Source organism: Nicotiana attenuata, unplaced genomic scaffold, assembly GCF_001879085.1.
Source record: "Nicotiana attenuata strain UT unplaced genomic scaffold, NIATTr2, whole genome shotgun sequence".
In the NCBI taxonomy this organism is placed as follows: Eukaryota; Viridiplantae; Streptophyta; class Magnoliopsida; order Solanales; family Solanaceae; genus Nicotiana; species Nicotiana attenuata.
This window is the reverse complement of record NW_017670930.1, coordinates 78,800-103,099: the sequence shown is the minus strand read 5'-3', so window position 1 is coordinate 103,099 and position 24,300 is coordinate 78,800. Positions and strand designations below refer to the sequence as shown.

Below are 24,300 nucleotides of genomic sequence, written 5' to 3'. Positions count from 1 at the left end.
TTCTCGGAGCAGACCTATCACGCTCACAGTCCTCCCGGCCTATGCTGCGCTCCTTGGAGGAAGAGGTCGCGGATCTCCACACCTCGGTGGATGGCCTACACACGCGGATGGACGCCATGTCGCCGAGGCAGGCTAGATCTGAGAGCCGGTTTATGGCCTGGTTACGTGCATTGGGGAGGGCCTGCCATGTAGACCCCAGCACCGTCTCCGACTCGGATTGAGTCTCAGGGAAGTCTTCTAACCCTTCTGCTATTTACTTTCTTGATATGACATGGGGACATGCCATGATTTTAAGTGTGGGGTGGGAGACTTGCTCTAACTGTGTATTGTAATGTATAGAGATGTTGTTGTGCTCTAGCATTAGAGTGATGTGTTGTATATATGTGAGTGTGTTATATTAGGAGTAGTTGACTTGGCCCAACGACGGACACTTGTTGACGGGTCTCTTGAGGGTCAAAGTCAGATATATATAAAAAAAAAAACAAAACAAAACTTGTAAAGGACTCTTCCTGATGACGGACTAGGTGGACAGTACACTTGAGGGAAGTAGTCCATGTAGAATTTTTTTTTTATTTTCTTCTTTTAGGTAGTGTAGTACCTCCCCCTTGGTTTTTCTTTTGACCACGGTTCTTTTCCAAGGGTTTTTCTTGAACCGGGTTAGGTAGATTTTTCTTTTATAGTTTTAGGATTAGATGGGTGAAGGTCAGAATGTAACCCCAAATGTGCACACTTGATAAAAAAACGAACTGAGGGTGCGATGTCTAAGCTTGTTTGTGGAGTCGTAATATATGCCTTAATTTTACACATCTTGTCTTGCTTGAACACTCGTATAATTGTGTTGATGAAGTGATTCAGAATGAGTTACATGCTAAGTGTGTGTGAGTTGTTACTTGCATCCTATGCTTGCATATGATACCTAGAACTTGCCCTGTGTGTTTGCAAAGCGAAATAGAAGTCGTTTGGTTTTAGAGATGATTGAGGCATTTCTTTGTGCAACCCTCTATACTTGAGAATCCACCTGTGCATATTACCATAGTTACCCCCTTTGAGCCTGAAGCCTGTTCTTTGATAACCCTATAATGATCTAAATCGCTGTGTTTGAATAAGCTAATTGTTTGAACCTTACCTCCTAGAAGCACTTGAATCACTAAAGAATATACAAAAGTCAAAGTGTGGGGTGGGAGAGAGTTAGTGAAAAAAGGGAATCAAGAATGAAGGTTCTGATTGGTGAACTGGCAGTGTACAATAAATCTCAAAAAAAAAGAAAAAAAGAAGAAGAAGAAGCCAGTTGTACCTAAAGAAAAGTGGGGGTCACAAGTGAAACAAAATGTGGAATAATGATTGGGTTGAACATGAAGGTGAGACAAAAGGAAGTGTGTATTAAAAGTGCTTAGGGAGGTTAGTCACTATATCCAAATATATCCTACCCGTCTCTTAGCCTCCATTACAACCTATAAAGACCTCTTGATCTTTGACTGAATGGCTCGATTAGTGGAGTATTACACTAGGGGCAAGCTTATGGTGTGTCTGTGTGGCATGTGAATGCTCTTTGCTGAGAGTGAGTGAATTCTTTCTATATATGGTTCCTTGTTGTTGAATTTTATGTGTGTGCGGAACTTCTCTCAAATTTTGTTTATGTGAGGGCATGTGACTCGGGAAGAAAAAGTGAGTCTTCACTTCTGTGGAGTAATTAGAGTGAGCACAAGTGTGTCTTGGCATGAGAGTCTGCATTTGAGATATGATTGTGCACCGCTTAGGTCGATCTTTGATAATAACAGGTGTGACATAAATTGAGGCAATGCATTGAGCAGTTAGGCCTAGAAGTGTGGTTTAGTTTGCTCGAGGACGAGCAAAGGTTTAAGTTTGGGGTGTTGATAATAGGTGAATTTGACTAAAATCACACCTTAAATAATCACCTTCTTGTGTAGTTTTAATGCTAAAAGTGATAACAAAATGCTCTTATTAGTGCTTTTTATGATTTGCAGGTGATATGTGTACAAGGAAGGCTAAGGAGCAGTTTTGGAGTCAAAAATTGGAGAAAAGAGGCCAAATGTGTAAATTCCCAATGAAGCCACGCCCTGCCAGCCCTTAGAATTCAGAGAACTGGTTTGGCCGCGGTTCTACCGCAACCGCGGCAGAACCGCGGTGGAAAGAAGCTGCAGAACTTCAGTGATTCCGCGAGGGTGATTGGCCGCGGTTCTACCGCGACCGCGGCAGAACCGCGGCAGGCGCAGAAAGTTCAGGGGTCAAAGTGTCAAATACGGGATTTTTAGACCTAAACCTTATTTAAAACATTAGACTTCGCCCAAGAGAGGCATGTATTGATTTTTGAGGTTTCTTAGCAAGGAAAACCATTGTGAGAGAATACTCTAAACATCTTTCTTCTTTTCTTTTGATTTTTATGATGAATTCAATCTTAGTTTATTTTCCCATAGCCATGAGTAGCTAAATTCCTTGTCTAAGGTTTTGATGGAACCTATTGGGTGATGAACTTCTTGTTTATGTGAATACAAATTGCTAGTTTAATCTCCATTTGTTCAACTTCGTGTTTGTTGTAGTTAATTGACAGGATCCTCAATTAGTTCTGCCTATTTAGTGTGCATAACTTGGAAAAGAGTGCATATTTAGGGTATTGTTGAACAACACCACTCCTAGATTATTAGAGGAATCTATAATTGCGGGTTTAAAGGCGGGATTAGGGATAACGAAGCCTTGGGTGTAATCTAAAGTGAATCGTGCTAAATAAAGTAAGCTAGTGTATCTCGGGAGAGTGCAATAGTAAATTACTTTGATTACTCGGGAGAGATTTACGGTAAGAGTAGAGTTCATGATTGATAGAGATGTGTTGGTAAATTTGTATGAGCATAAACAGAAGGGATTCCATCAATAGGGGAAATCATTGCCTTAGCTTTTCCTCATAATTGTTTACAACCTTATTAGTTTAGTTTACAGCTATTTAGTTACTTGCAAGCTAGTTGTTAAAGAACACTCAACTGAGATTTGAATATTTGGGAAGCTGGTTCTGAAGAATTAGTGGGTCTGAAGATAGTGGTTGATAGGTTAACTCTCTGTGGATTCGACCCTGGGCGTAATACTCGGGTTATATTTGCAACGTCCGCAGAGTCCTTTTTATAAGGCATAGTTGGGCGTGATCAAAGAGCACTAGGGAAGGTATCAACAATGGAAGCCCTTCTAGGGTTAGGGTTCGATGAAGACATAATGAAAAAGGATGATACGAGGAAGAAACAAACAGAGATTTGAGAAATAAAGTGTTTAGTAAACTTTATGAGGTAAAGACAAAGAAAGAAGTTATATTTATACTGATGAGCAACCGTCAAAGGGAAAAGTGCAATGATGGAAGGGCCATAATAATGATAACTGACACTTCGTAAACAGGAAAACCGAAAAAAAAGCCTAAAAAAGTGCTGCAAAACTGCAGAACCAATAGGAAGGTGACACGTGTGAAACGCATTAAATGGAAGTGACAATTGAAGCGTCAATTCTGTCACATCATTAATGGTGACAAAAATTCCCGTTTTAATGAAATCCACTTCCCAAATATTCAATTGATGAATAAATGGCAAGTGGAGGGACTATCTGTATTGGGAAAATTGAGTTTACATATTAAAGTAGTATGGAGATGACGTGTCGTGACACGTAGACTGGTCAAATGGTCAAAGAATTTCAACTAGCCAAGAGGCACAAGTAGCAATGGATGTGAGCAAAGGCAAAGGGAGAGGCACGGGCAGACATTCAAAGGATTCAGCGCCCGTACCTATTCAAGACATTTAAATTCAAGAATCAAGAAGAATCAAGGGAATGAATTTGACAACACATGAGAGTCCAAATACAGTATTTAATAAGCCTTAAATGCTAAAAACGTTAGAGAATCTGTCTTGAATATAATGATTATGTAACGTAGCATTCAATGTCATTAATTACCCATAATGGCCTTATTATGACAAAGGCAAGACATATATCTTAAAAATAGCTATAAAAAGGAGAGGGCTGAACAATTGTAGGGACACGAAAGATCATCTGAATATACTTTGGTTTACTTGTTTTATTCAATTATATTATGGCTATTCAAATTACTTTCTTTTATACATTCTTGCGATTATCAGTAGCCCGTATTCTTCTAATTTATAGCTTTAGTCAAAATTCTATTTTTTGGTTAAACACATCCCAATTACAATTATGGAATCAGTTGGCTTTTACTCTTTTTGCAACACTATGGAATATACAGAAATCTCTTGTCCCTTTTTACTTCACAATGGCATCCATCCGGCAACACCTACACAACCCTACCACTTTCCAGTAACACCAGGCCATCCATACCAATTTTTTCTCCACGGTAATATCGCAGTTCGTGTCTTTATGTCTACAATAACGAGCGTCAATGACAAAAATCTGACTACTGCCGTTGCAAGATCTATGGTCAACGTCGAAAATTGACCATCATTGATACAGAGAACACAGCCTTAGAGATCCGAAAGCTTTTCAGAGAAATCCTTTGAAAGTTCTCGAGCAACGTAATTTGATAATGAGAAATCTCAAGTCCCCAGGCAAAATCAAAATTTTAACTTTTCTGATAGTCCAAAGTGTGAGATGGCCAGATGAGTATGTGGTTTAGTTTGATAGTCTTCATTTTTTTTTGTGTGTATATTCATGGTTTAGATATGAAGAATTACTAACAGGCATCTTCCATTCGAGGATCATAGTTGACGCTTGAACTAAATATGTTTGTAAGTTTTCCACATAATATTTTAGATTTCTATGTTGCTCCTTTGATTTTCTATTTATATGATGATTGTACTAATACTTTCCGGATATATAATTTGCTTATTTTTCATTTGGTATGTACACCCTCCGTCCCATTTTCTGTGAAGGTGTTCGGACTTGGAGAGTCAAACCAATCATTTTTTGACTGCAATCAGTCATATACATTTTAAATATTTTGAATTGTTAATTATTACTATATGGTACTTTATACGTAGATTCTAAATTTTATTTTAAAAAATTTGAAGATTCTATATTCAAATTCATGGTCAAAACTAAGAAGTTTGAGTTTCGTAAACAAAAAGTATCACATATGTAATATAAATATTGCTAATTATAAAGTCATAATAAAAATAAACATAATCTGAAATTACTAACTCATGCTTAAATAAGTAGAGTAATAAGGAAGTATTAATTACATGACTAAATACTAAAGAAAAAATAAAAAGAGATTATGCATTTTATCTAAATTATTGCAAAACAAAAAAATAGATATTTAATACATTGTCGTTCGTAGTATTGAATTGAATGTCTTTTGCTAGCATTATTGATTTGATTTTGATTTGGGCTTTTAGCATTATTAAAGTTACTAATAATAATGGCTATAAACTTATTGGAACATTCAAAAGTTCTAAGTCCAACCTTGAAATAATACCTTAAAAGATAAAATTACGAAAAAGTTTAAGAAATATTTATAAATTACATCACAATAAGTATATTTATATATTAAATATATCTGAAATTTCTATATATGTAATGTCGGGATGGTTTGGTTTCGGTTTGACTTTCTATAGTTAAAACCAAATCAAACCAAGTATGGTCGGGTTTTTTTCTCCAACACCAAACCAAATCAAACTAAATCATAGTCGAATTTTTTTTCTCAATATGATTTGAATTATCGAGTTGGTGCGATTTATCGGTTTTCTTTGTACACCCCTACCTGCACATCCTCCCTCCAAATCCAAAGGGTAAATATCCCCTTATGTTTACATCCGCCATATATCCTGTCATCCTTAAACCTTTCTAGTTTGAATTCATTCACGTCTTCGCCCCAAAGTTGCTTGTCGTGATGCACGGATATCAAATCATTCCACATGTTTGTTCCAGTAGGAATGACTAGATCGTCCACTTGAATGTTTTCTTTAGCTGCGTTTGTACATTTGGCACTAGTGAGCGTTGTTTGACCAAAAAGTTTTAAACCCTTTTAGTTGAACCAATTTAATAAACAGATAAGGGGTGAATCTCAGTTAAAAGTAATAAACTCTAGATCCGAAAATAAACAACTTAGACGGTATGGGCCCGTGTCCAAGTTAACAAATGCTGAGTTAATATTCAATGACTAGCAATTAATACGAGGATGAAACATGCAATAAATATGATAAATGACATTAAATGTAATAAGAAGGAATTTGTCACTCAAATGTTGGATGAAATGGATGATTCTCTCCTCTAACTACTACGTGCGACAGCAGAAAAATAAAGTGGACTATGTGTTCTTGGATCTTGTGAGCTAAAGAGGACTATTATGTGATGGAACCAAACAAGAGAGACAAAACAAGTTTTTTGATATTCTTGATAGTCAACTCTTTACAAGATGTTTTTTCACCATAGTTCCGAATCCCTCTTTGTTTCCTCTCTCTTCCTATTTATAAGGGATATCCCTAGAAAACTCTAAAAAAGTACAATGTGGGGGAATATTCAACAGAATATTCCTATTCACAATCACAGGAACATTCTAACAATTACAGCCGTTGCTCTCTACCCGACCTCGACACTGGTCTCACCCTTTGAGCGACTCCTCGCCACTAGACCGTACTTGGTTTCGACCTTAACCTCAGCTCATCCGTTTGCATTCGCTAAACTAGACCTAATTATCAACCATACAGTTAGTCCCTCCGCTTATTGAGGTCGTCTTCTTGGGAGTCCTTGATGAGCGGATTTTGTCTATAACTAATCGCAAGATATTTCGCCATCTCGAATGAGCTGAGTTGGTTGACGTCGCGTTGATGGCAGGTCGACACAGAGATTGTGGTTGGCGTGGTTAACATAGGATGACGTCATGACCACACGCGTCATCATTACGCATCTTCCCGATGCAATGCGTCGTTTCCAGTGCCTCTGTGGCTTCGATCTTAGTGTCAATGAGAGTTTCTTGCATCGATTTGGGCTCCATAATACCTTATAAATAGGGGAAGGGAGATTCAAAAATGAGACATTTCGAACTTCCTACTCCTTTGGCACTTTGCCTGTTCTTCTGCTTCTTCTCCAACCCTTACTTCCGATTTGCTCCTACTTTTCAGTTTTAGTTTTCCCATTGATCGAACACTTTCCTGTTGATACCCTTGTTCCATGTTTCTTGTAGAAATGTAAAACTCCCCTCACACTTCTAATATAATTTCTGATGCCACCCCTTTATCGGTGGCTATGCCTTTCGATAGTGGCGAACCCACGGTTGCGGAAGACAAAAGTTTTTCCCACCGTGGAGGATATAGTTCCTCGGAACCCGTCGGTTAGAAACGACTTTCAGAGGGAACCTGCCCCCTGCTCCTGAGCTGGTTCTTTTGGTCATGGGGTTGAAGCAAACATCTGATATGTGGTCTAAATTCCGTATTCCTGGTCACGTCAATATCGTTCTGGCGTGGAACGACTCAATATAAGTTCATCGACCTGGGTATTGTGCTTTCTACCAATACCCATTCTTGGTGGGCTACTCTCTTTCTCTCCCCTACTCGCTGAGGAATTCTGCCGTTTCTATGGCGTCTGCCCGGCACAGCTTTCCCCCTACCTGTATAAGGCCTTTTTGATGCTGGCAAAATTTGCAGAGTTGGCCGGTTGCGAAGTCTCCATTCGACATCTGCTGTATCTCTTCACGTCTAGTTTCTATATGGGGATGGTGATTCATCCCCGCCACCGTGGGACTAAAGGATTGGTAACGGTGATGGATGACAAGGCGAACCACCGATTCTAGTGCAATTACTTCTTCGTCAGGACCGAACACGTAGTGGCGGACCCCGCCGAGTTCCCTGAACAGTGGAACTTCAATCGTAAGGGCATTTTACCGTTCATCACATATTTTGTTCATCCCTCATCTTTTTGTTTCTGACTTTCTCATGTCTTTCTATTTTCAACTGGTAAGCGTCCACCTCCTTTGGTTCCTGATATTGAAGACTGGGTGACTCGCGTCTTACCTCATACCGTGGGGATTCGTGACTGGATATCTTTTAACAAGCGATTCGGCCCCAAGCCTTTGATTAGTGAGTCTGATTCCCATTTCTACGACCCTTTCGCTTTCGTTATAGTTTACCACTTTCTTGTCATCATTTTTTGTTAAACACGATTTTCTTTTTATGCCAAGTCGGCGAGCTTCCTAGAAGGTGAAGGCTCCGGTGCACGCCTTCTGCCAGGCAGTCACTTCGGCTGGAATGCAATTCGTACTGGCCGAGTCTGCACGGGAGGGTTGAACCTTAGCTCCGCTGTTGGGTGATTCCGCCTCACAGACAGCCGTCACGTCGATTGAGATCTCCGATCACCGCATCTTGCACCTGGTCGATGAGTCTTCTCCTGACGAGGGGGAGACAATATCGAGGAAAAGGCGGAGGTTGGAGACTGGAAGGGTCGGTGCTACTGATGATGAGTTGGAAAGGCCCATTATTTTGGATGCAGAGGCGGCAACCTTACTTGGCATTGAGGGTGCTCCCACGCCAGCTGTCGTTACAGAGGAAAGATTGTTAGAGGTTGAAGGGACCTTCGACAGAGGGGAACCTACACGAGTAGCCGAGGTCGGCCCATAATCAGCGGACGGAAGAGATAAAACCGTCCTTGTCAAAGATGATTGTCGGGCTCCAATATCGACCCTAAGGAGGTGCGGGCCTTTGAGGAGAGGTCACCTGAGTGGAGATAACGACGGAGGGGCCCGATCAACACATAGTCATCCCCGTGAATTACGACCACTTGGTCAATTCGTAATGGGTGGTGCCAGCCTTCGCTCCTCTGTATGCGGATTCTGAGAACAAGACACTGCAGACGCTGAGGTATGCGGATATGTCGTTGGGTATATCTTGCATGGCCTTGCGAGTAAGTTTGTTTTTACCATATTAGGTTAGTTTATTTTGTATATGTATTTTGCTTCTGCTGACCTGTTTTCTTTTGCGTGTCAGACCCTTATTATAGAGATCGAGTGTGATCAGCGAGAAGAGCGTAGGACGGTCCTCTTCAAGAAGATGGTATCTCAGTACAAGGAGTACCGTTCTAAGCATCGAACGCTAGTCGAATTACTTAGCAAGGATGGCCAGTTTCAGACACTTCGCGACAGTCTCAAGCAGATGGATGAGGAGCTGAAGGAGTAGGATGAGGAGCTTGTGAGGGCTATCAGTAGGTGCATCATGCTCGAGGGGGCACTGAGGTCTAAGGAGGATGAGCTCGAGGTGAGCAAGGGAGTGATGGCCGAAAACACTGACCTTCAGGCACAGGTGGAATCTTTAAAGGTCGAGCTTGAGCAGAGCGAAACAAGGGCCGTCAACTTGAGGGGTAAGTTGAGAACCAGGGTCGAAGAGTTGGACCGAGCGGAGAAAGCAAGAATGGCCACTGTGGCGGAGGTGGCAGCTCTAGGGGGCGCCCTTCATGTTTGCAGGTCTGAGCGAGCTACTGAGGCGGAAACTTCGGTGCTCAAGGTGGCGAGACTTGAGTAGAGGGTTGAGGGTTTGGAGGCGGAGCTCAGTTGAATGAGCAGGTTGTCGCCCTAAGGGCCGAGAAGGCGCAGGTCCAGGCCCAGCCGTCCACTCCTCATACTTCTGCCGCTCCCAGTGTGTCACGGGAGTTGTATGAAAGTGGGTTCATGCTGAGGCCCAACTTGAGATATACAGGTCCCTGAAGACGGCTGAGATGATTTCTGAGGCGGAATTTGAGGATGTTCGTGTCAAGGAATGTGCAGCTCGTGACGCCTGTGGTTATGATCCCTGTACGCTCGGAGAAGATGATGATGAAGATGCCTTAGATGGGCTTTCCTCCAACCCTTGGTACGACGATGAGTATGTCGGTGACGTTAGTGATGGGGGGATGATGCGGTGTGAAGTCTTTGTACTTGGTTTTTTGCTTTTTTGTGTTTTGCTGTTTTTGTGGGGGCGTCTTTCCCGCCCTTTGTAAAAATGTATTGGAATGGAATGATTGAAATGAAGTAGTTGTCTTTTGTTGTGTATTTCTAGCTCTTCTTTCTCTTTTCTTGTTGTTGTGAGTTCTTTTGCGAGAAAGTCCCTGACTTTCGGTTCAACTCGAACGAGGTCATCGATTCGAACGAGGTCGAATGTAAGTTAATTCGAGCAAGGTCGACTATAGAATGATTTGAACGAGGTTGAATGTATATTGATTCGATCGAGGTCGAATGTAACTGTAAGGCCCCGTAAAAATTTATGCTCAAAACCTTGTAGCTCGTAGTGTTAAGTTACAGATATGTGCTAGTCCGGACCCTTTGTACTGATCTAAGCATTCAAAAATCAAAGAAATCAATGTTTTCCAGAAAAGTGCTATTTTGCGGTCCAGAATGCGGTCGCAAATCAAGTATGCGGACCGCATTTCTGCTGCAGATTGAGCCAGTGGTTTGGTTAAAATTGAGGTCAAAATGCGGTCCATTATGCGATCGCATAACTGATATGCGGACGTCATTTCTATCGCAAAATGAGTCCATGTGCCAGTCAAATTTGGGGTAAAAAATGCGGTGCATTATGCGACCGCAAATCGTGTATGCGGATCGCATTTCCGCCGCAAACCCAAACAGAATGTTCGGAGTGTTGGAGCACTTTTGTGGTCCATTATGTGGACCGCATTTCCACTCTGATATCGCAAAGTGCGACCGCAAACCTGACTCGGGCTCCTATTTTTTTTCTAAATTTTAAACCGACCCCCTTTTTATAAAACACCCCAATCCCTCATTTTAACATACTTTCTGAACAAAATAAGAGAGAGGGAAGAGAGGGTTCTTGAGAGAGAAAGTTCATCTTCACCAATTTGATTTTCAAAGTCACCTAGGCCCGGGAAATTTCAAGTAATTGTCTTCACTTCCGTTCTTGCAGGTAAAATCCCCAACCCTTTTTCATTGGTTTTCATATTTAAACAAAAAGGGGGATTCTCTTGCATTGATTCTTGAAAACAAAGTTGAAATACACATGCATATCCTTTAAAACCAAAAATCTAGTAAGAAGAATTGGGTAGGAGTAAAGAATTGTAAAAGAAGGGTTGATAACCTAAATAAGTTTAGGTAGTAATTGTGAGCTTAAATTCTAAGTTATATGTGTCAACTAGTGAACTAGATTGACGTTGCTAGACTATTTGGTAAGTTGAAAGTAGAAGTTAAGAAGGGAATTCGGCTCCAGGTATGTATGGCTAACCTTGACCTTTGTAAAGTCACTTTGTTTGGCGTACGAATACTTGGTATGTGATGCCTATGTGAACTATTTGTGAATTCTTGTGATTGCTATGCCTTGAGTGTTATTGGTTAAGTCTCTCGATATAATGATGCAAGAGAATGGAAACAAACCAAATGTGTGTGTGTGTGTGTGAATGTGTTTATGTGGTAAGAGCTGTGTAACTAATGATGGGAAGAAATCGTAATGGATGCAATTGAAACAACTGTGGTAATAACATATATGGCTTGTCGTGGGCAATTATCGTTGTGACTTAAAATGCATATGAGCTGTTGTATTTGATGGGAATGGTATTGATAGTTATGGAAATTCTTTGTGAATTGTTGATTGTTGTTGTAGTTGTTGTTGTTTGTGAATTGTGATTGTTCGGTGGGATCGGGTTGCGCGCCGCAACACGAAGTAATAAGGTGTGGGTTGTGGTGATAAGGTGAAATGTGATTTGTCCGGTGGGATCGGGTTGCGCGCCGCAACACGACGTAATAAGGTGTGGGTTGTGGTGATAAGGGTGGCCGAGGTAATAAGGGTGGCCGAGGTAATAAGGATGGAAAAAGTGATCGAAATCACTATTGAAATCATTGATGTGATAATGTTGAAAGGGAAAAAAGGAGAGATTGTGAAACTTGTTTGGCTTGATTGTTCCTTTCATGTGTATTTGATTGTTGATTCTATTCCTGCTCGTTACTTATGTATTGTTTGAGTTTACTTGGGGCAAAGTTTGTTCATACATACCAGTACAATTCAAATGTACTGACGCCCCTTTTGCCGGGGGCGCTACATTCGTGTTATGATTGTAGGTGGATCTATAGCAGGTACTCCAGTCCACCGACCGTAGCACTCTTTCACTTCCCGTCAGTCGAATTGGTGAGCCCCTTTCCTCCCGCGGCCCTGTGTGGCTCATGCCGTTTTTATTTTGGAGTCTAGTTTTGGGTATTTGTTTAAGGTATAGCCGGAGCCTTGTTACCGCCAAGTATTGTATCATCCTTTTGCATCCTTAGAGGCTCCGTAGACAGGAAATGTGGGTTGTGAACTTATGTAATATGTATTTTGTATGTTGGGCGATGTAAGTTGTAAACCACGCTAAGTAACCATGTTTGTTATGTATATTTCGTAAAAATGTGTTTTAAATTATAAATGGCTATTTCCTTTGATTAATGAGTAATGAAAATACGGGGTAACACGTGGGATAGGAAAGGCACCCAGGTCCGCTTGACTGGGGCTACCCGGTCGAGCGCCGATCATGTCCCTCAATTTTTGGGGCGTGACAGTAAGTTAATTCGAACAAGGTCGAATGTAGAACAATTCGAATGAGGTCGAATGTGTATTGATTCGAGTGAGGTCGAATGTAGGTTAATTCGAGCGAGGTCGAATGTAGAACGATTCGAACGAGGTTGAATGTGTATTGATTCGAGCGAGGTTAAATATAGTTTAATTCGAGCGAGGCCGTATGCAAGTTAATTCGAGCGAGGTCGAATATAGGTTAATTCGAGCGAGGTTGAATGTATATTGACTTTGTGTTGGCGTGATGTGCAAATTTGGTGGAGGTGTAAGACATACTGCTTTGTTTATTCATTGGAGAATATTACATTTCTTTTTGGTCCGTACATACATTCGAGGAATCCCAGTCTATCTAGTCCCTTCATCACTCAGCTTAGAGAAGTAGTCAATAGGCGAGGCGATGAACTAAATACCTAAACTCCGAGACGCCCCTTTCGTTGCCTTATTAAAAACCTCCCCGAGAAAACCCAATTAGGACAAAACTCGGGTGAGGGAAAAAGAGTATGACTTGGAGGACGTCCATCTTCAGAAGTTGCAGTATTTGAGGTGGGCGACGTTCCAATTGTTTGGTAGTAGGTTTCCCTCCATTGTTTCTAGTTGGAATGACCCTTTGTTTGCCATTGCTGTGATTTTGTATGGTCCGTCCCAATTGGTTCCCAGTTTGCCTTCTCGTAGGTCTATGCTCGCTTGTGTTTTGGCTTTGAGCACATAATCCCCTACCTTGAGTGGTCTGACTTTGGCTTTTGTTGTAGTACCGTTTTGCTTGTTGTTTTTGAGCTATCATTCTTACGTTGGCCATGTCTCTTCGTTCATCTGTTTCGTCGAGGTCGTGCTTTCTGCTTTCATCGTTACTTGGTCCGCTCTCGTTGGAGTATCTTAAACTTGGCTCCCCGACTTCGACTGGTATCACTGTGTCAGTCCCGTAGACTAGTGAATATGGCGTTTCTCTTGTGCTTGTTTTTGGCATGGTGCGGTATGCTCATAGCACTTCCTGTAGCATTTTCGGCCACAGTCCCTTGGCGTCCTCAAGCTTCTTCTTCATGATGTTCAGTATTGGTTTGTTGGAGGATTCCACCTGACCGTTGCCTGCCGGCTGATATGGCGTGGAGAGTATTCGCTTGATGTGCCATTTCTCGAAGAATTCGGCAGTCTTTTTTCTGGTGAACTGGGGTCGTTGTCACAACTGATTTCTTTGGGGATCTCGAAGCGGCATATGATGTTTCTCCATATGAATGTGATAAATTTATGTTCGCGTATTTGGGCGAATGAACCTGCTTCTAACCACTTGGAAAAATAGTCAGTTAAAACCAAAAGAAATCGTATATTACCTCATCTCGCTGGAAGGAGTCCGACAATGTCCATCCCCCACTTGGTAAATGGCCAAGGCGATGTGACGGAGTAGAGGCGCTCGCTTGCCTGGTGGATCATTGGAGCGTATTTTTGGAATTGTTCACACTTTCGGACGATGTTGGCGACTTCCTTTTTCATAGTGGGCCAGTAATAGTCGGCCCTTATGAGGCATCTAACGAGGGCTCGATTACCGGTATGTGCTCCGTAGTGGCCTTCGTGTACTTCTTCGAGGACGCGCCTAGTTTGGTTTGGTCCTAGGCACTTTGCCAAGGGATCGCCGAACGTTCTTTTGTATAGCGCATGGTTGATGATGCTGTATCGGGACGCCTGCATTCGAAGCTTCTTGGCTTCTTTTTTGTCGGGTGGGAGCACTCCGTCCTGTAAATATGACATAATACGGTTGCGCCAGTCCCAACTCAAGTTTATAGTGCGTACCTCAATTTGGTCTATCGACGAACGGAGGAGTGTGACCACGTTTTCTTTTTTGCTTATGTTCTTGGGGCCGCTGCTATTTTGGCAAGGCCATCTGCTTCGATGTTTTATGCTCGGGGTACCTGGTCGAGTTGGCACTCGTCGAACTCGGGTAGTAGCTTATGAAATTTTGTCTGATATTTTTGTAGCCTTTGTTCTTTTATTTGGAAAGTTCCTGTGACTTGGTTGATGACAAGTTGTGAGTCACATCGGAGGATGACTCACCGTGCTCCATACATGAGAGATAGTTTTAGTCCTACAATTACGGCCTCATACTCGGCCTCATTGTTAGTCATGTCGGGACACCGTATGGACTGGAGAATGACTTCGCCCGTTGGGACCTCGAGCACGAGTCCCAGTCTGGATCATTCCGCGTTGGAGGCACCATCGGTGTACATGACCCATAGGTCGGGTAACTTGGGAGAGGTATGGGCGGCTTCTTGCTCGGTCTCAGATGATATTTTGGCGCTGAAGTCGGCGACGAAGTTGGCAAGTACTTGCGACTTTATCGCCGTTCGCGGTTGATATGTTATATCGTGCTCGCTTAATTCGATGACCCACTTGGCCAATCTACCCGACAACTCGGGTTTATGTAAGATGCTTCTTAGGGGGAAGGTTGCAACCACCGAGATGGGGTGGCATTGGAAATAGGGTCTCAGCTTTCGTGAAGCTACGACTAATGCCAGGGACAGTTTTTTGAGGTAGGGGTACCTCGTTTCGTCATCGACCAGAGTTTTGCTAATCTAATAGATTGGAGATTGCGTATCTTTGTTTTCACGAGCCAAGATTGCGCTTACTGCGACGTTGGATACGGCCAGATAGATTAAGAGACGTTCGTCTGGTTCTGCCTTGGCAAGTAATGGGGGTGAGGACAAGTATACCTTTAGTTCTCTTAGGGCGTTAGCGCATTTGGAATTCCACTGGAGTCCATTGTCCTTTTTGAGAACGTTTAAGAATTTGTGGCATCTGTCAGAGGATCGTGAGATGAACCTCGACAGGGCGGCTATACGGCTGGTCAACTTCTGCACTTGTTTCTTGTTGATCAAAATTTCAGTTATTCCCTCTATAGCCTTGATTTGGTCGGGATTGACCTTGATGCCTCTCTGCGACACCAAAAGCCGAGGAACTTTCCCGAGGTCACGCCAAAAGCACACTTCTCAGGGTTCAGCTTCATGCCGTATCGTTTGAGTATGTCGAAGGCTTTCCTCAGGTGTTTGATGTGGTCCTCTTTTCTTTTTTATTTGACTAACATGTCATCTATATAGACTTCCATCGTTTTGCCGAGTTTCTCTTTGAACATCTTGGTGACCAGCCTTTGATAGGATGCCCCTGCATTTTTCAACCCGAACGGCATGACTCTGTAGCAATACGTCCCTTGGTAGGGGATGAAGGTGGTTTTTTCTTGGTCCTCCTCCTCCATGAGGATTTGGTTGTAGCCTGAGTAGGCGTCCAAGAAGCTTAATAACTTGTGTCCTGCTGTTGTGTCGATGAGTTGATCGATGTGAAGCAACGGGAAGAAGTCTTTCGAGCATGCTTTGTTTAGGTCTGTGAAGTCTACGTACATGTGCCGTTTCCCGTTTTTCTTTTTCACCATGTCCATGTTAGCGACCCATTGGGGGTATCTCGAAAAGAACCGTTGGCGAGCAATTTTTCTACCTCTTAGTGGACGGCCTCGTTGATTGCAACATTGAACTTTCTTCTTATTTGTCGTACCGGCGGGTAGATTGGATCGACATTCAGCTTGTCTGTTGCATTGTCTTTCGAGATACCTGGCATATCCGCATGGGAGAAAGTAAACAGATCGGCGTTGTCAGTTAAAAATTTATGGAATTTACTTGGTTTTGTGAGTTTGTGGCCAATGTAGGATTTTTTGTTGTGGTCGCTTTCGTCCAGCTGGATGGGATCGAGGTCTTTCACTGTTGACCCTGTGGCTTCCACGACGTCGGGGTCTCTGACAACGTCTGTTTGTTCGTTGGACTCGGTCCCCGACTTAGGTAATTGCTATGCTCCTGAACCCTTCTTTATTAACTGCTGAGTGTATGTGCAATCTTGGACGATGCGGTAGCATTCTTGAGCTGTGCGCTATTCACCGCGGATGCTGAATATTCCCCATGGGGTAGGGAACTTTATGAATTGATATAAACTGGACGGGATGGCCCTCATGGCGTGTATCCAGGGTTGCCCTATAATGGCGTTGTAAGCTGTGTCTTGGTTCATGACATGGAATGTTGTCAGGGTGACTCCCCCGGCCAGAACGAGAAATGTTATCTCTCCGGAGGTTCGTTCAACTGCATTGTTAAAACCTCTTAGTGTTATGCAGCGTGGTACTATCTTATCTTCGAGTCTCATTTTTGTGAGAACTCGGGGGTGGATAATACACGCGCCGCTCCCATCGTCTACCATGATTTTTTTTACATCGGTATCTGAAATTCGTAAAAGTAATGACAAGAGCGTCGAAATATGGAAAGGTAAAACCTTGGGTATCTGATTTATCGAAGATGATACATTCTTCGAGGTCATCATACCGTTCATGGGTGATCGACCACTTCAATTTGTGTGTGGTGGTGAACTTCACATGGTTGATTGTTGCTTTATCGCCTCCGCTGATGATCATTTGGATGGTGGGGGCGGGGGATGGTGGCTTTGGGGGGCCTTGATGCGGTTCTTGTCCACGGGCGAAATCGCTCTCCCTCGGTCGCTCATCAACTCCTTTAAATGTCCTTGGTGTAGCATGTTCACTACTTCTTACCGTAGGGCTATGCAATCTTCGGTCTTGTGGCCCCGTTCCTGATGGAACTCGCAGAGGGCCTTTGACTTTCTAGAATTTGGGTCCGACTTCATCTTTTGTGGCCATTTCACCTTGGGATCGAGCTTCTCTTGGGCGTAAACTATTTTTGAAGGAGACACACAAAAATTGTGAGCAGATAATAGTGGAGGCATACCTCTTTCGTTTCGATAAGTTCCCATTTGCGGCCGGGAAGCCCCTTCGGCTTGGCGGGGAGATATTGGGATGGTCGCTCTGTTGTATGGTTGGTGCCTTTCCCGATTGAGGCGTGGGCCTGCGTGATCTCTTCGGCTGTCATTTCGACGATCTTTCCTTAATTCCATTTGGACTGTCATTAGCCGTTGGGTCAGACCGTTGAGGTCGTCTTCATCTGCCCTCACCTCGGCACAGTAAGTGTTGTGAATTTCTTCCCAAGTGGTGGGAGGGTATTTCACGAGTCTGCTTAATAATTTTCTGGTCGCTCTTGACCCGTTTCTGTTTAACCCATTTTGAAAGGCCGCTACCGCCATCCCTTCTGACACATTCGGCAGGCTCATTCTTACTCTATTGAACCGGGCGAGGAAGTCCCTGAGTCCTTCACCAGGCGATTGTTTGACGGAGAATATGTCATTCACTCTCGCTTCTGCTTTCTTGGCCCCGGCATGGCGGTGACGAACTTGTCGGCCATTTCTTGGAACGTCATTATGAAATGTGCTGGTAATTGTGAGTACTATGTTAAGGCTCCCCCCGTTAGGGATTAGCCGAACTTCTTCAGCAGCACCGACGGTACCTGCTCTTTCGAGAGGTCGTTGCCTTTTACCGCCGTGACGTAATGAATGATATGGTCTTCTGGGTCCGTTGTGCCATCGTATATTTTCAGCTACAGTGGCATTTTGAAAGTTTTGGGTATGGCATGTGAGGCTGCTTCCTCGTTGTATGGCTGTTCCACGAATCGGCCGACGTCCCGTTTTGGTAGGAGTTTCGAGGCGCCTAGTATCTTATTCAACTCTTTCTTGGTGCTCCCTCATTTGGTCGCGGAGCGCTTTATTCTCATTTTCCATTTTTTCCATCTTCTTTAGAACGGATACGAGGGCGTCGTTAGCTACATCAACAACGGTGTGAAGGTTACCTGTTGAGGGAGGGGCGTGTTGCTCGTTGATGGTTATTGGGGTGTCAACTCGTGTAGTGTTCCTACTCGCCCATTAAGCGGGTTTGTTGAGTATACTGCTTAGGGTACTTGTCAGCCACGCCTCCAATAACTATTTCATTGCGGGCGGCGCTTCTTCCGTCGTGGACGTGGAGGCTCCCTTCTCATGTGAAGCGGTTACACTCCCATGAGGAGGGGGTGAGTCATTTTGCCTGGGTGAGGCGCTCAGCGTCACATTCTCCTCGTCTTCCCTGTCCACCTCGTTGGTGGTGCCTAGAAAATTGGTAGTGACACCCATCACCGCTTTCAGTCTTTCCTCTCATTTTCCTGATATTGTTAGCTTGTGCAAACAAGAAAAAGGGAGGTTTTTCTTCTTTTTTTTTATCTAGAAGAAACTAAACTTTTTAACAAGGAATCTTCCCACAGACGGCGCCAAATTATTTGACCACCAAAAGTTTTAAACCCTTTTAGTTGAACCAATTTAATAAACAGGTAAGGGGTGAATCTCAGTTAGAAGTAATAAATTCTAGATCTGAAAGTAAACAACTTAGACAGTTTGGGCCCGTGTCCAAGTCAACAAATGCTGAGTTAATATTCAATGACTAGTAATTAATACGAGGATGAAAACATGCAATAAATATGATAAATGACATTAAATGTAATAAGAAGAAATTTGTCACCCAAATGTTGGATGAGATGGATGATTCTCTCCTCTGACTACTACGTGCGACAACAGACAAATGAAGTGGACTATGTGTTCTTTGATCTTGTGAGCTAAAGAGGAATATTATGTGATGGAACCAAACAAGAGAGACAAAACAATCTTTTTGTATATTCCCTATAGTCAACTATTTACAAGATGTTTTTTCACCAAAGTTCCGAATCCCTCTTTGTTCTTCCTATTTATAAGGGATATCCCTAGAAAACCCTAAAAATGTACAATGTGGGGGAGTATTCAACAGAATATTCCTATTCACAATCACAGGAACATTCTAACAATTGCAGTCGTTGCTCTCTACCCGACCTCGACACTGGTTTCCCCCCTTTGAGCGACTCCTCGCCACTAGACCGTACTTGGTTTCAACCTCGGCCTCAGCTCGTCCGTATGCATTCGCTAAACTAGACCTAATTTTGATCCATACAAGTATAATCTTAGTTATTCATTCATCACCCATCTCATCTGCAATATACAAACATTTAAAATTTTTAAATACCAATACAATTATATGTTCAAACAATTAAATTTAAATCTTTGCTATTCTTCTTTCGGTCAAAAGGAAGTCCTTGACATACAAAGCAAAATAGAGTAGCTAGTAATAAAATAGGCTTGAGGGTTGAGCTGTGATCGGTGACTGATCTGTTGTCAACTAGTTGTGGCGGCCAAATGTGGTCATCGTTGCATTTAGCCCTTAGCCGGTCAGAGCCATTTATTTAGCACGAAGTGGCATACTATTATTTTGGCTTACCCCACGTCACAGTCGCAATCCCAACTCCTTGGAATTGGTATCTAATAGCTACGCTTTTGTGGATAGTTTTTATTAACTTTTTATTGTTATTTTTTCCTGCCGGTTTTATTATTCCATTAATTTTAACATGTTGATCCCCTAGCTCGTCGCCCCCTCCTTTCTGATTGACTTCTCACAGACAAAAGAAAGAAAAGTTTTATGCTTTATTTTTTTCATTATTAGGTCACTTGTCAAATAAATATCAGTAAATTTATTAAAAGTATTAATTGGTAAACTAATAAAAATGATAACTAGCTTTTGCACGACAAGACTAATAGATTTCTTTTAAGGTACAACACTAAGGGTCGTTTGGTTACTGCTAATCTCGATATAAATTGAAATTATATTTATTTCATGTTTGTATTAATATTAGTTAGAATAGATATAAATTTTATTAGAATTTTCATATTATCTATAATATATAGGAAGTGAGATTATAATTCATGATTCCCTTGTGCCGAACCATATGACCCCTCATAGTCGCAGTAATATAAATTGGGATTCCATCATTTCTATAAATCTTATATAAACTGGGAAGTGATCAGTACACGAGTTTGACACATACAAAAGAGAAGTGTAGTTCACAAGACATCTCTCCTTACAATTTCTCTATAAAAAGACCGAGAGGAAATAGGAGAGGACAGACATAAAACTGAGAGGTATTTAAAAAAGAAACAATTATTCTAGAATATATTCTAAAAGAGGTTGGAAATATAAGAGGCAATCCTGTGTGGGGCCTAAGAGAAAGCAGATGGAAGGGCAGTGTCTATAGTTAGGTGAATGGAAAAGGAGAAAGTTTGTCAAGATTAAAGACAAGACAACTTTGTACTCCATCATTGTCAAGTTCCTACCAATGCACATCCTTCCTCCAAAACCAAAAGGCAAATATCCATTTTGTGTTTAACATCCGCCATATATTCATGTCATCCTTAAACCTTTCTGGTTTGAATTTATTTATCTTCTCCCCAAAGTTGCTTGTCGTGATGCATGGACACCGAATCAATCCATATATTGTTCCTTTGGGGATGACTAGGTTGTCTACTTGAATGTCTTTCTCTAGCTTGCCTTTGTACATTTGGTGCCGGTGAGTATAGTCTTAATACTTCATTCATCACCCATCCCATCTGCATATATGATTCAAATCAGATGCCAAATCATATATATAGCTTAGAAAAAAATGAAATATCCTGAATCACACATATTCTCTCTATCTCTTCTTATTATTTGTCCTTTTTTTTTGGTTAAGAGGGTGAAGATAAGACAATAAGATGGAAGGCAGTAGGCTTGACTGATGAGGTTGCCGGCGACGTCTTTTGTCTTAAACAAGTTGGACCGAGTGTTGGGTACCATGTGATCTCATATTTCAATTCACTTATGGTCAAAGCCATCTATTAGGCTGTTGTAAGCTTTATTAAACTATGACGTGGCCATGTATTATTACTTAGAATTTTACCAACTTTTTCCCTTTCTTTAATATTTTTCGTTGTATAAATGAGAAGATCAAGTATAAACGTTAAGCATGTAGACATACAATGATAATTAGTTATAGTATATGATAGCGATGGTTCACATGACTAACAGAAACTAGAGAATACTCTCTGTTTCAATTTAGATTACACACTTTCTTTATTTGTCCGTTCAAAAAAGAATGTACTCCTTCCGGTCATAATAAGTGACATAATTGTTTTGAGCACCCCATTAAGGAAATCTAAAATTCTAAACGTAAATAGTTAGTGAGAATTACCCTTCAGCACCATAGTTATAATAAGCACTTACTTCTATTCTCAAATGTGATGAGTATGACTTTTTAGGGATACGTACATAGGGTAATTTTGGAAAAATAATTTTTTCTTGATAATTTTTTTGGATCAAAATAAAAAAAGCAAATTGGTCAACTTCATTGTGCGGACGTATTGATTTCAATTTGAAAATAATTCCATTTAACTCTTTATTTTACCATTTTACCCTTAATGAGAAGCTTTTATCTACCACCACGAATGTCATGGCTCCTTATAACTTTTAAGACACAAGTTATTCAAAGTCTTATTATTTATTCCTTAACTCTAATTTGTCAAACAGCTCATCTAAATTTGGAACGGAGGGAGTAATTATTAGGTTACCTTTCTTAGACAAGCAAGCCTAGAGGGATCAATTTCAGCATCACCCATCACTGTTTGATTTCCTCTCTGAGCTGAGTTTGCCATTCTGGATGAACTGCCACGCAGAACAAGTCACGTAGTGCCAGCGCAGTGGTCTATGTCCTCAAAGAAGAACGTTTTAACACTCATCCAACAGTTCCCTCGTACTCAATGTCTTCTCGTTCCCTAGCCCAGCAAAGTTGCTGTTCTGTACGTCATTTTTGTTCATTTTTTTTTTTCAATGATCGACATGAGCCAGAGAATCGATCTCCTTCCCTAGATTATGAGCTTTAGAGTCTTTTGGCACATGATGAGGTTGCCTATGGTACACCCGACATATAACGTGTAGACTTGAAAAGTGTGGAATTGCATGGTCTCATTTGTTAAATATTGTTCTCCATTTGTAGGTGATGCCGGAAGCTTGTCTTTGCTATGATTTTCTCCGCGGGTACTTATTATTTCCTTCTCGACATCGATTTCTGGATTCCCAGAGTTGATGAGAGCAGCCCAACGGTCTAGCATGTTTTTGGCGGACTCCGCCATTAAGCTTGCCATGCCTGGAAACCAAGTGTAATTAGAAGTTTTTTTTATATATATAACTCTAATTTGGTAACTTAAAGAATAAAATATATGATTGGTAAAATATACTGAGTGTAAAAAAAATTACATTGTTTATATACTAGTGTACAAATTAAATCAATAGCTTGCTAATACGTTGTTTATATCCATCATCACCAATTTGATCTTTATTTACGTGGAGCCACAAAAGAAAACTGATTTCTAGTACTATAGTTAAAATGTGCTTGAAGAAGATATATACCTTGACGTTAGCTGGGTAAAGCGGGAGTGATAAGATGCCTGTGTCTCACCCATTCATCTCCTTCCACCATAATCAACCCTTTCCCAAACATTGCCTTTCTATCCCTCTTAAACACTGTTGGCTTCCCCCAACTTTTGCCCATTACTCCCGCAGACATCTTCTTTATGAATTCAGGGTCTGCTATGTAAACAAATGGTTCTGTTCCCAGCCAGTATATAAATACTTTTCCTGCATATATATATATAAGGAATTAATGCTTCAACGAACAAGAAAATAGTATATACCTATTGTACGTAGTCATAAGTGAATATAAATAAGCTGCCGAATATACCATGCAATTTCTGCCACCTAGCGAAGTATGGAAATGCCAATGAATGGATATCATGGCTAATGCTTAAGGCAGAAAGAGAAGCTGACGAAGTAGCAGAAAAAGCTGTGTTCATCAGCTCCTTCTTCATTTCGTTAATATTTCCAAGAGGGAAACTTGGTGCTGGTCCCTCAAATCCATTTTCCTTAAGCTTCTGATATTTCATTTTGGGCAGCACTAACCAAGAATATAATACTTTACATAATACAAAGAAAATAAGAATGACAACCATGCCTAGCAGGATAGCAACTTGAGAAAACTGTTTAAACTCCATTCACTCGATCGATCACTTTCTCTCAGTATATAGAAGGAGATTTATTCAAGTATATATATATATATGGTGGGTTATAGTTTCCTAAAATAATGGAAAATACTGTTGATGGACTAAGGAGAGAAAGGATGGGTATTTATAGAAGGAGAAGTTTGATGAGCCCCAAGAAATTTAAGTCAAAGGTTGACAATTGACCATGACATCGACAACTTAATTAACTAACCATTTTACACGTGTATTTAACATATTTCTTTCTGGTTTTACGGATAAAAATACCAGTCTTTGATATTGTAATTCTTTTATTGCATGCATGTTATTATGTGATATTATTTGTTCTTTTGATTTGTCAAACTTGAAGTTGGTCGTCAACTTTCTCCAGACAAAATATTGCGGCTCAAAGCCGAGTACACATCCTTTATTGAACAACGCCGGCCCATATTACGAGGCATTTGTATAGGACGCTTATTCGTATCATCGATTCACTCTGGAATCTTCAGATACAAATAATTAGTGACTTTTACATCCCAAGTTTTTATTGTTGTCTCCCCTGTTCTAAAAAGCGGAATTGGGACTCGCTCCGGAGCGGAGCATTCGTTAAACGCCCCTGAGCTTATATGTGGGGCTTAGTTCCGTAAGACTTACGCCTCGGCCATCTGGGCTTACGCCCCGGACACACCCAACGCCCAGCGTACTGGGCTCGCCTAATAGAACTTTATGCAATTGTATGTAACTAACCTTGTAAATCTTCAAATTTTCTTAATAAATCATTGACCACTCAAAATTACTTTTTTCCTAAGTATAAATTATTAAGTTGGGAGTTTTGTAATGATTAAAATAAAAATTATTGCACGTTATCCACTAAGACTACTATGATAGTTAATTTTAAATAAATCTTTCATTTAAAAATTATTTATTAACTATTGTTATGTCTTTACTATATAATAGTCCATAATTTTTTTATAATTATTTTTCTAATTATTTTTTTTTCACGTTTACG

The 24,300-nt window shown here is 41.2% G+C and overlaps 1 pseudogene; it reads right to left on the bottom strand.

Moving 5' to 3' along the window:
• The window catches only part of LOC109244562, a 35,481-nt pseudogene extending 12,091 nt beyond the window's left edge, over positions 1 to 23,390 (bottom strand).
• Positions 23,391 to 24,300: the final 910 nt, after the last annotated feature.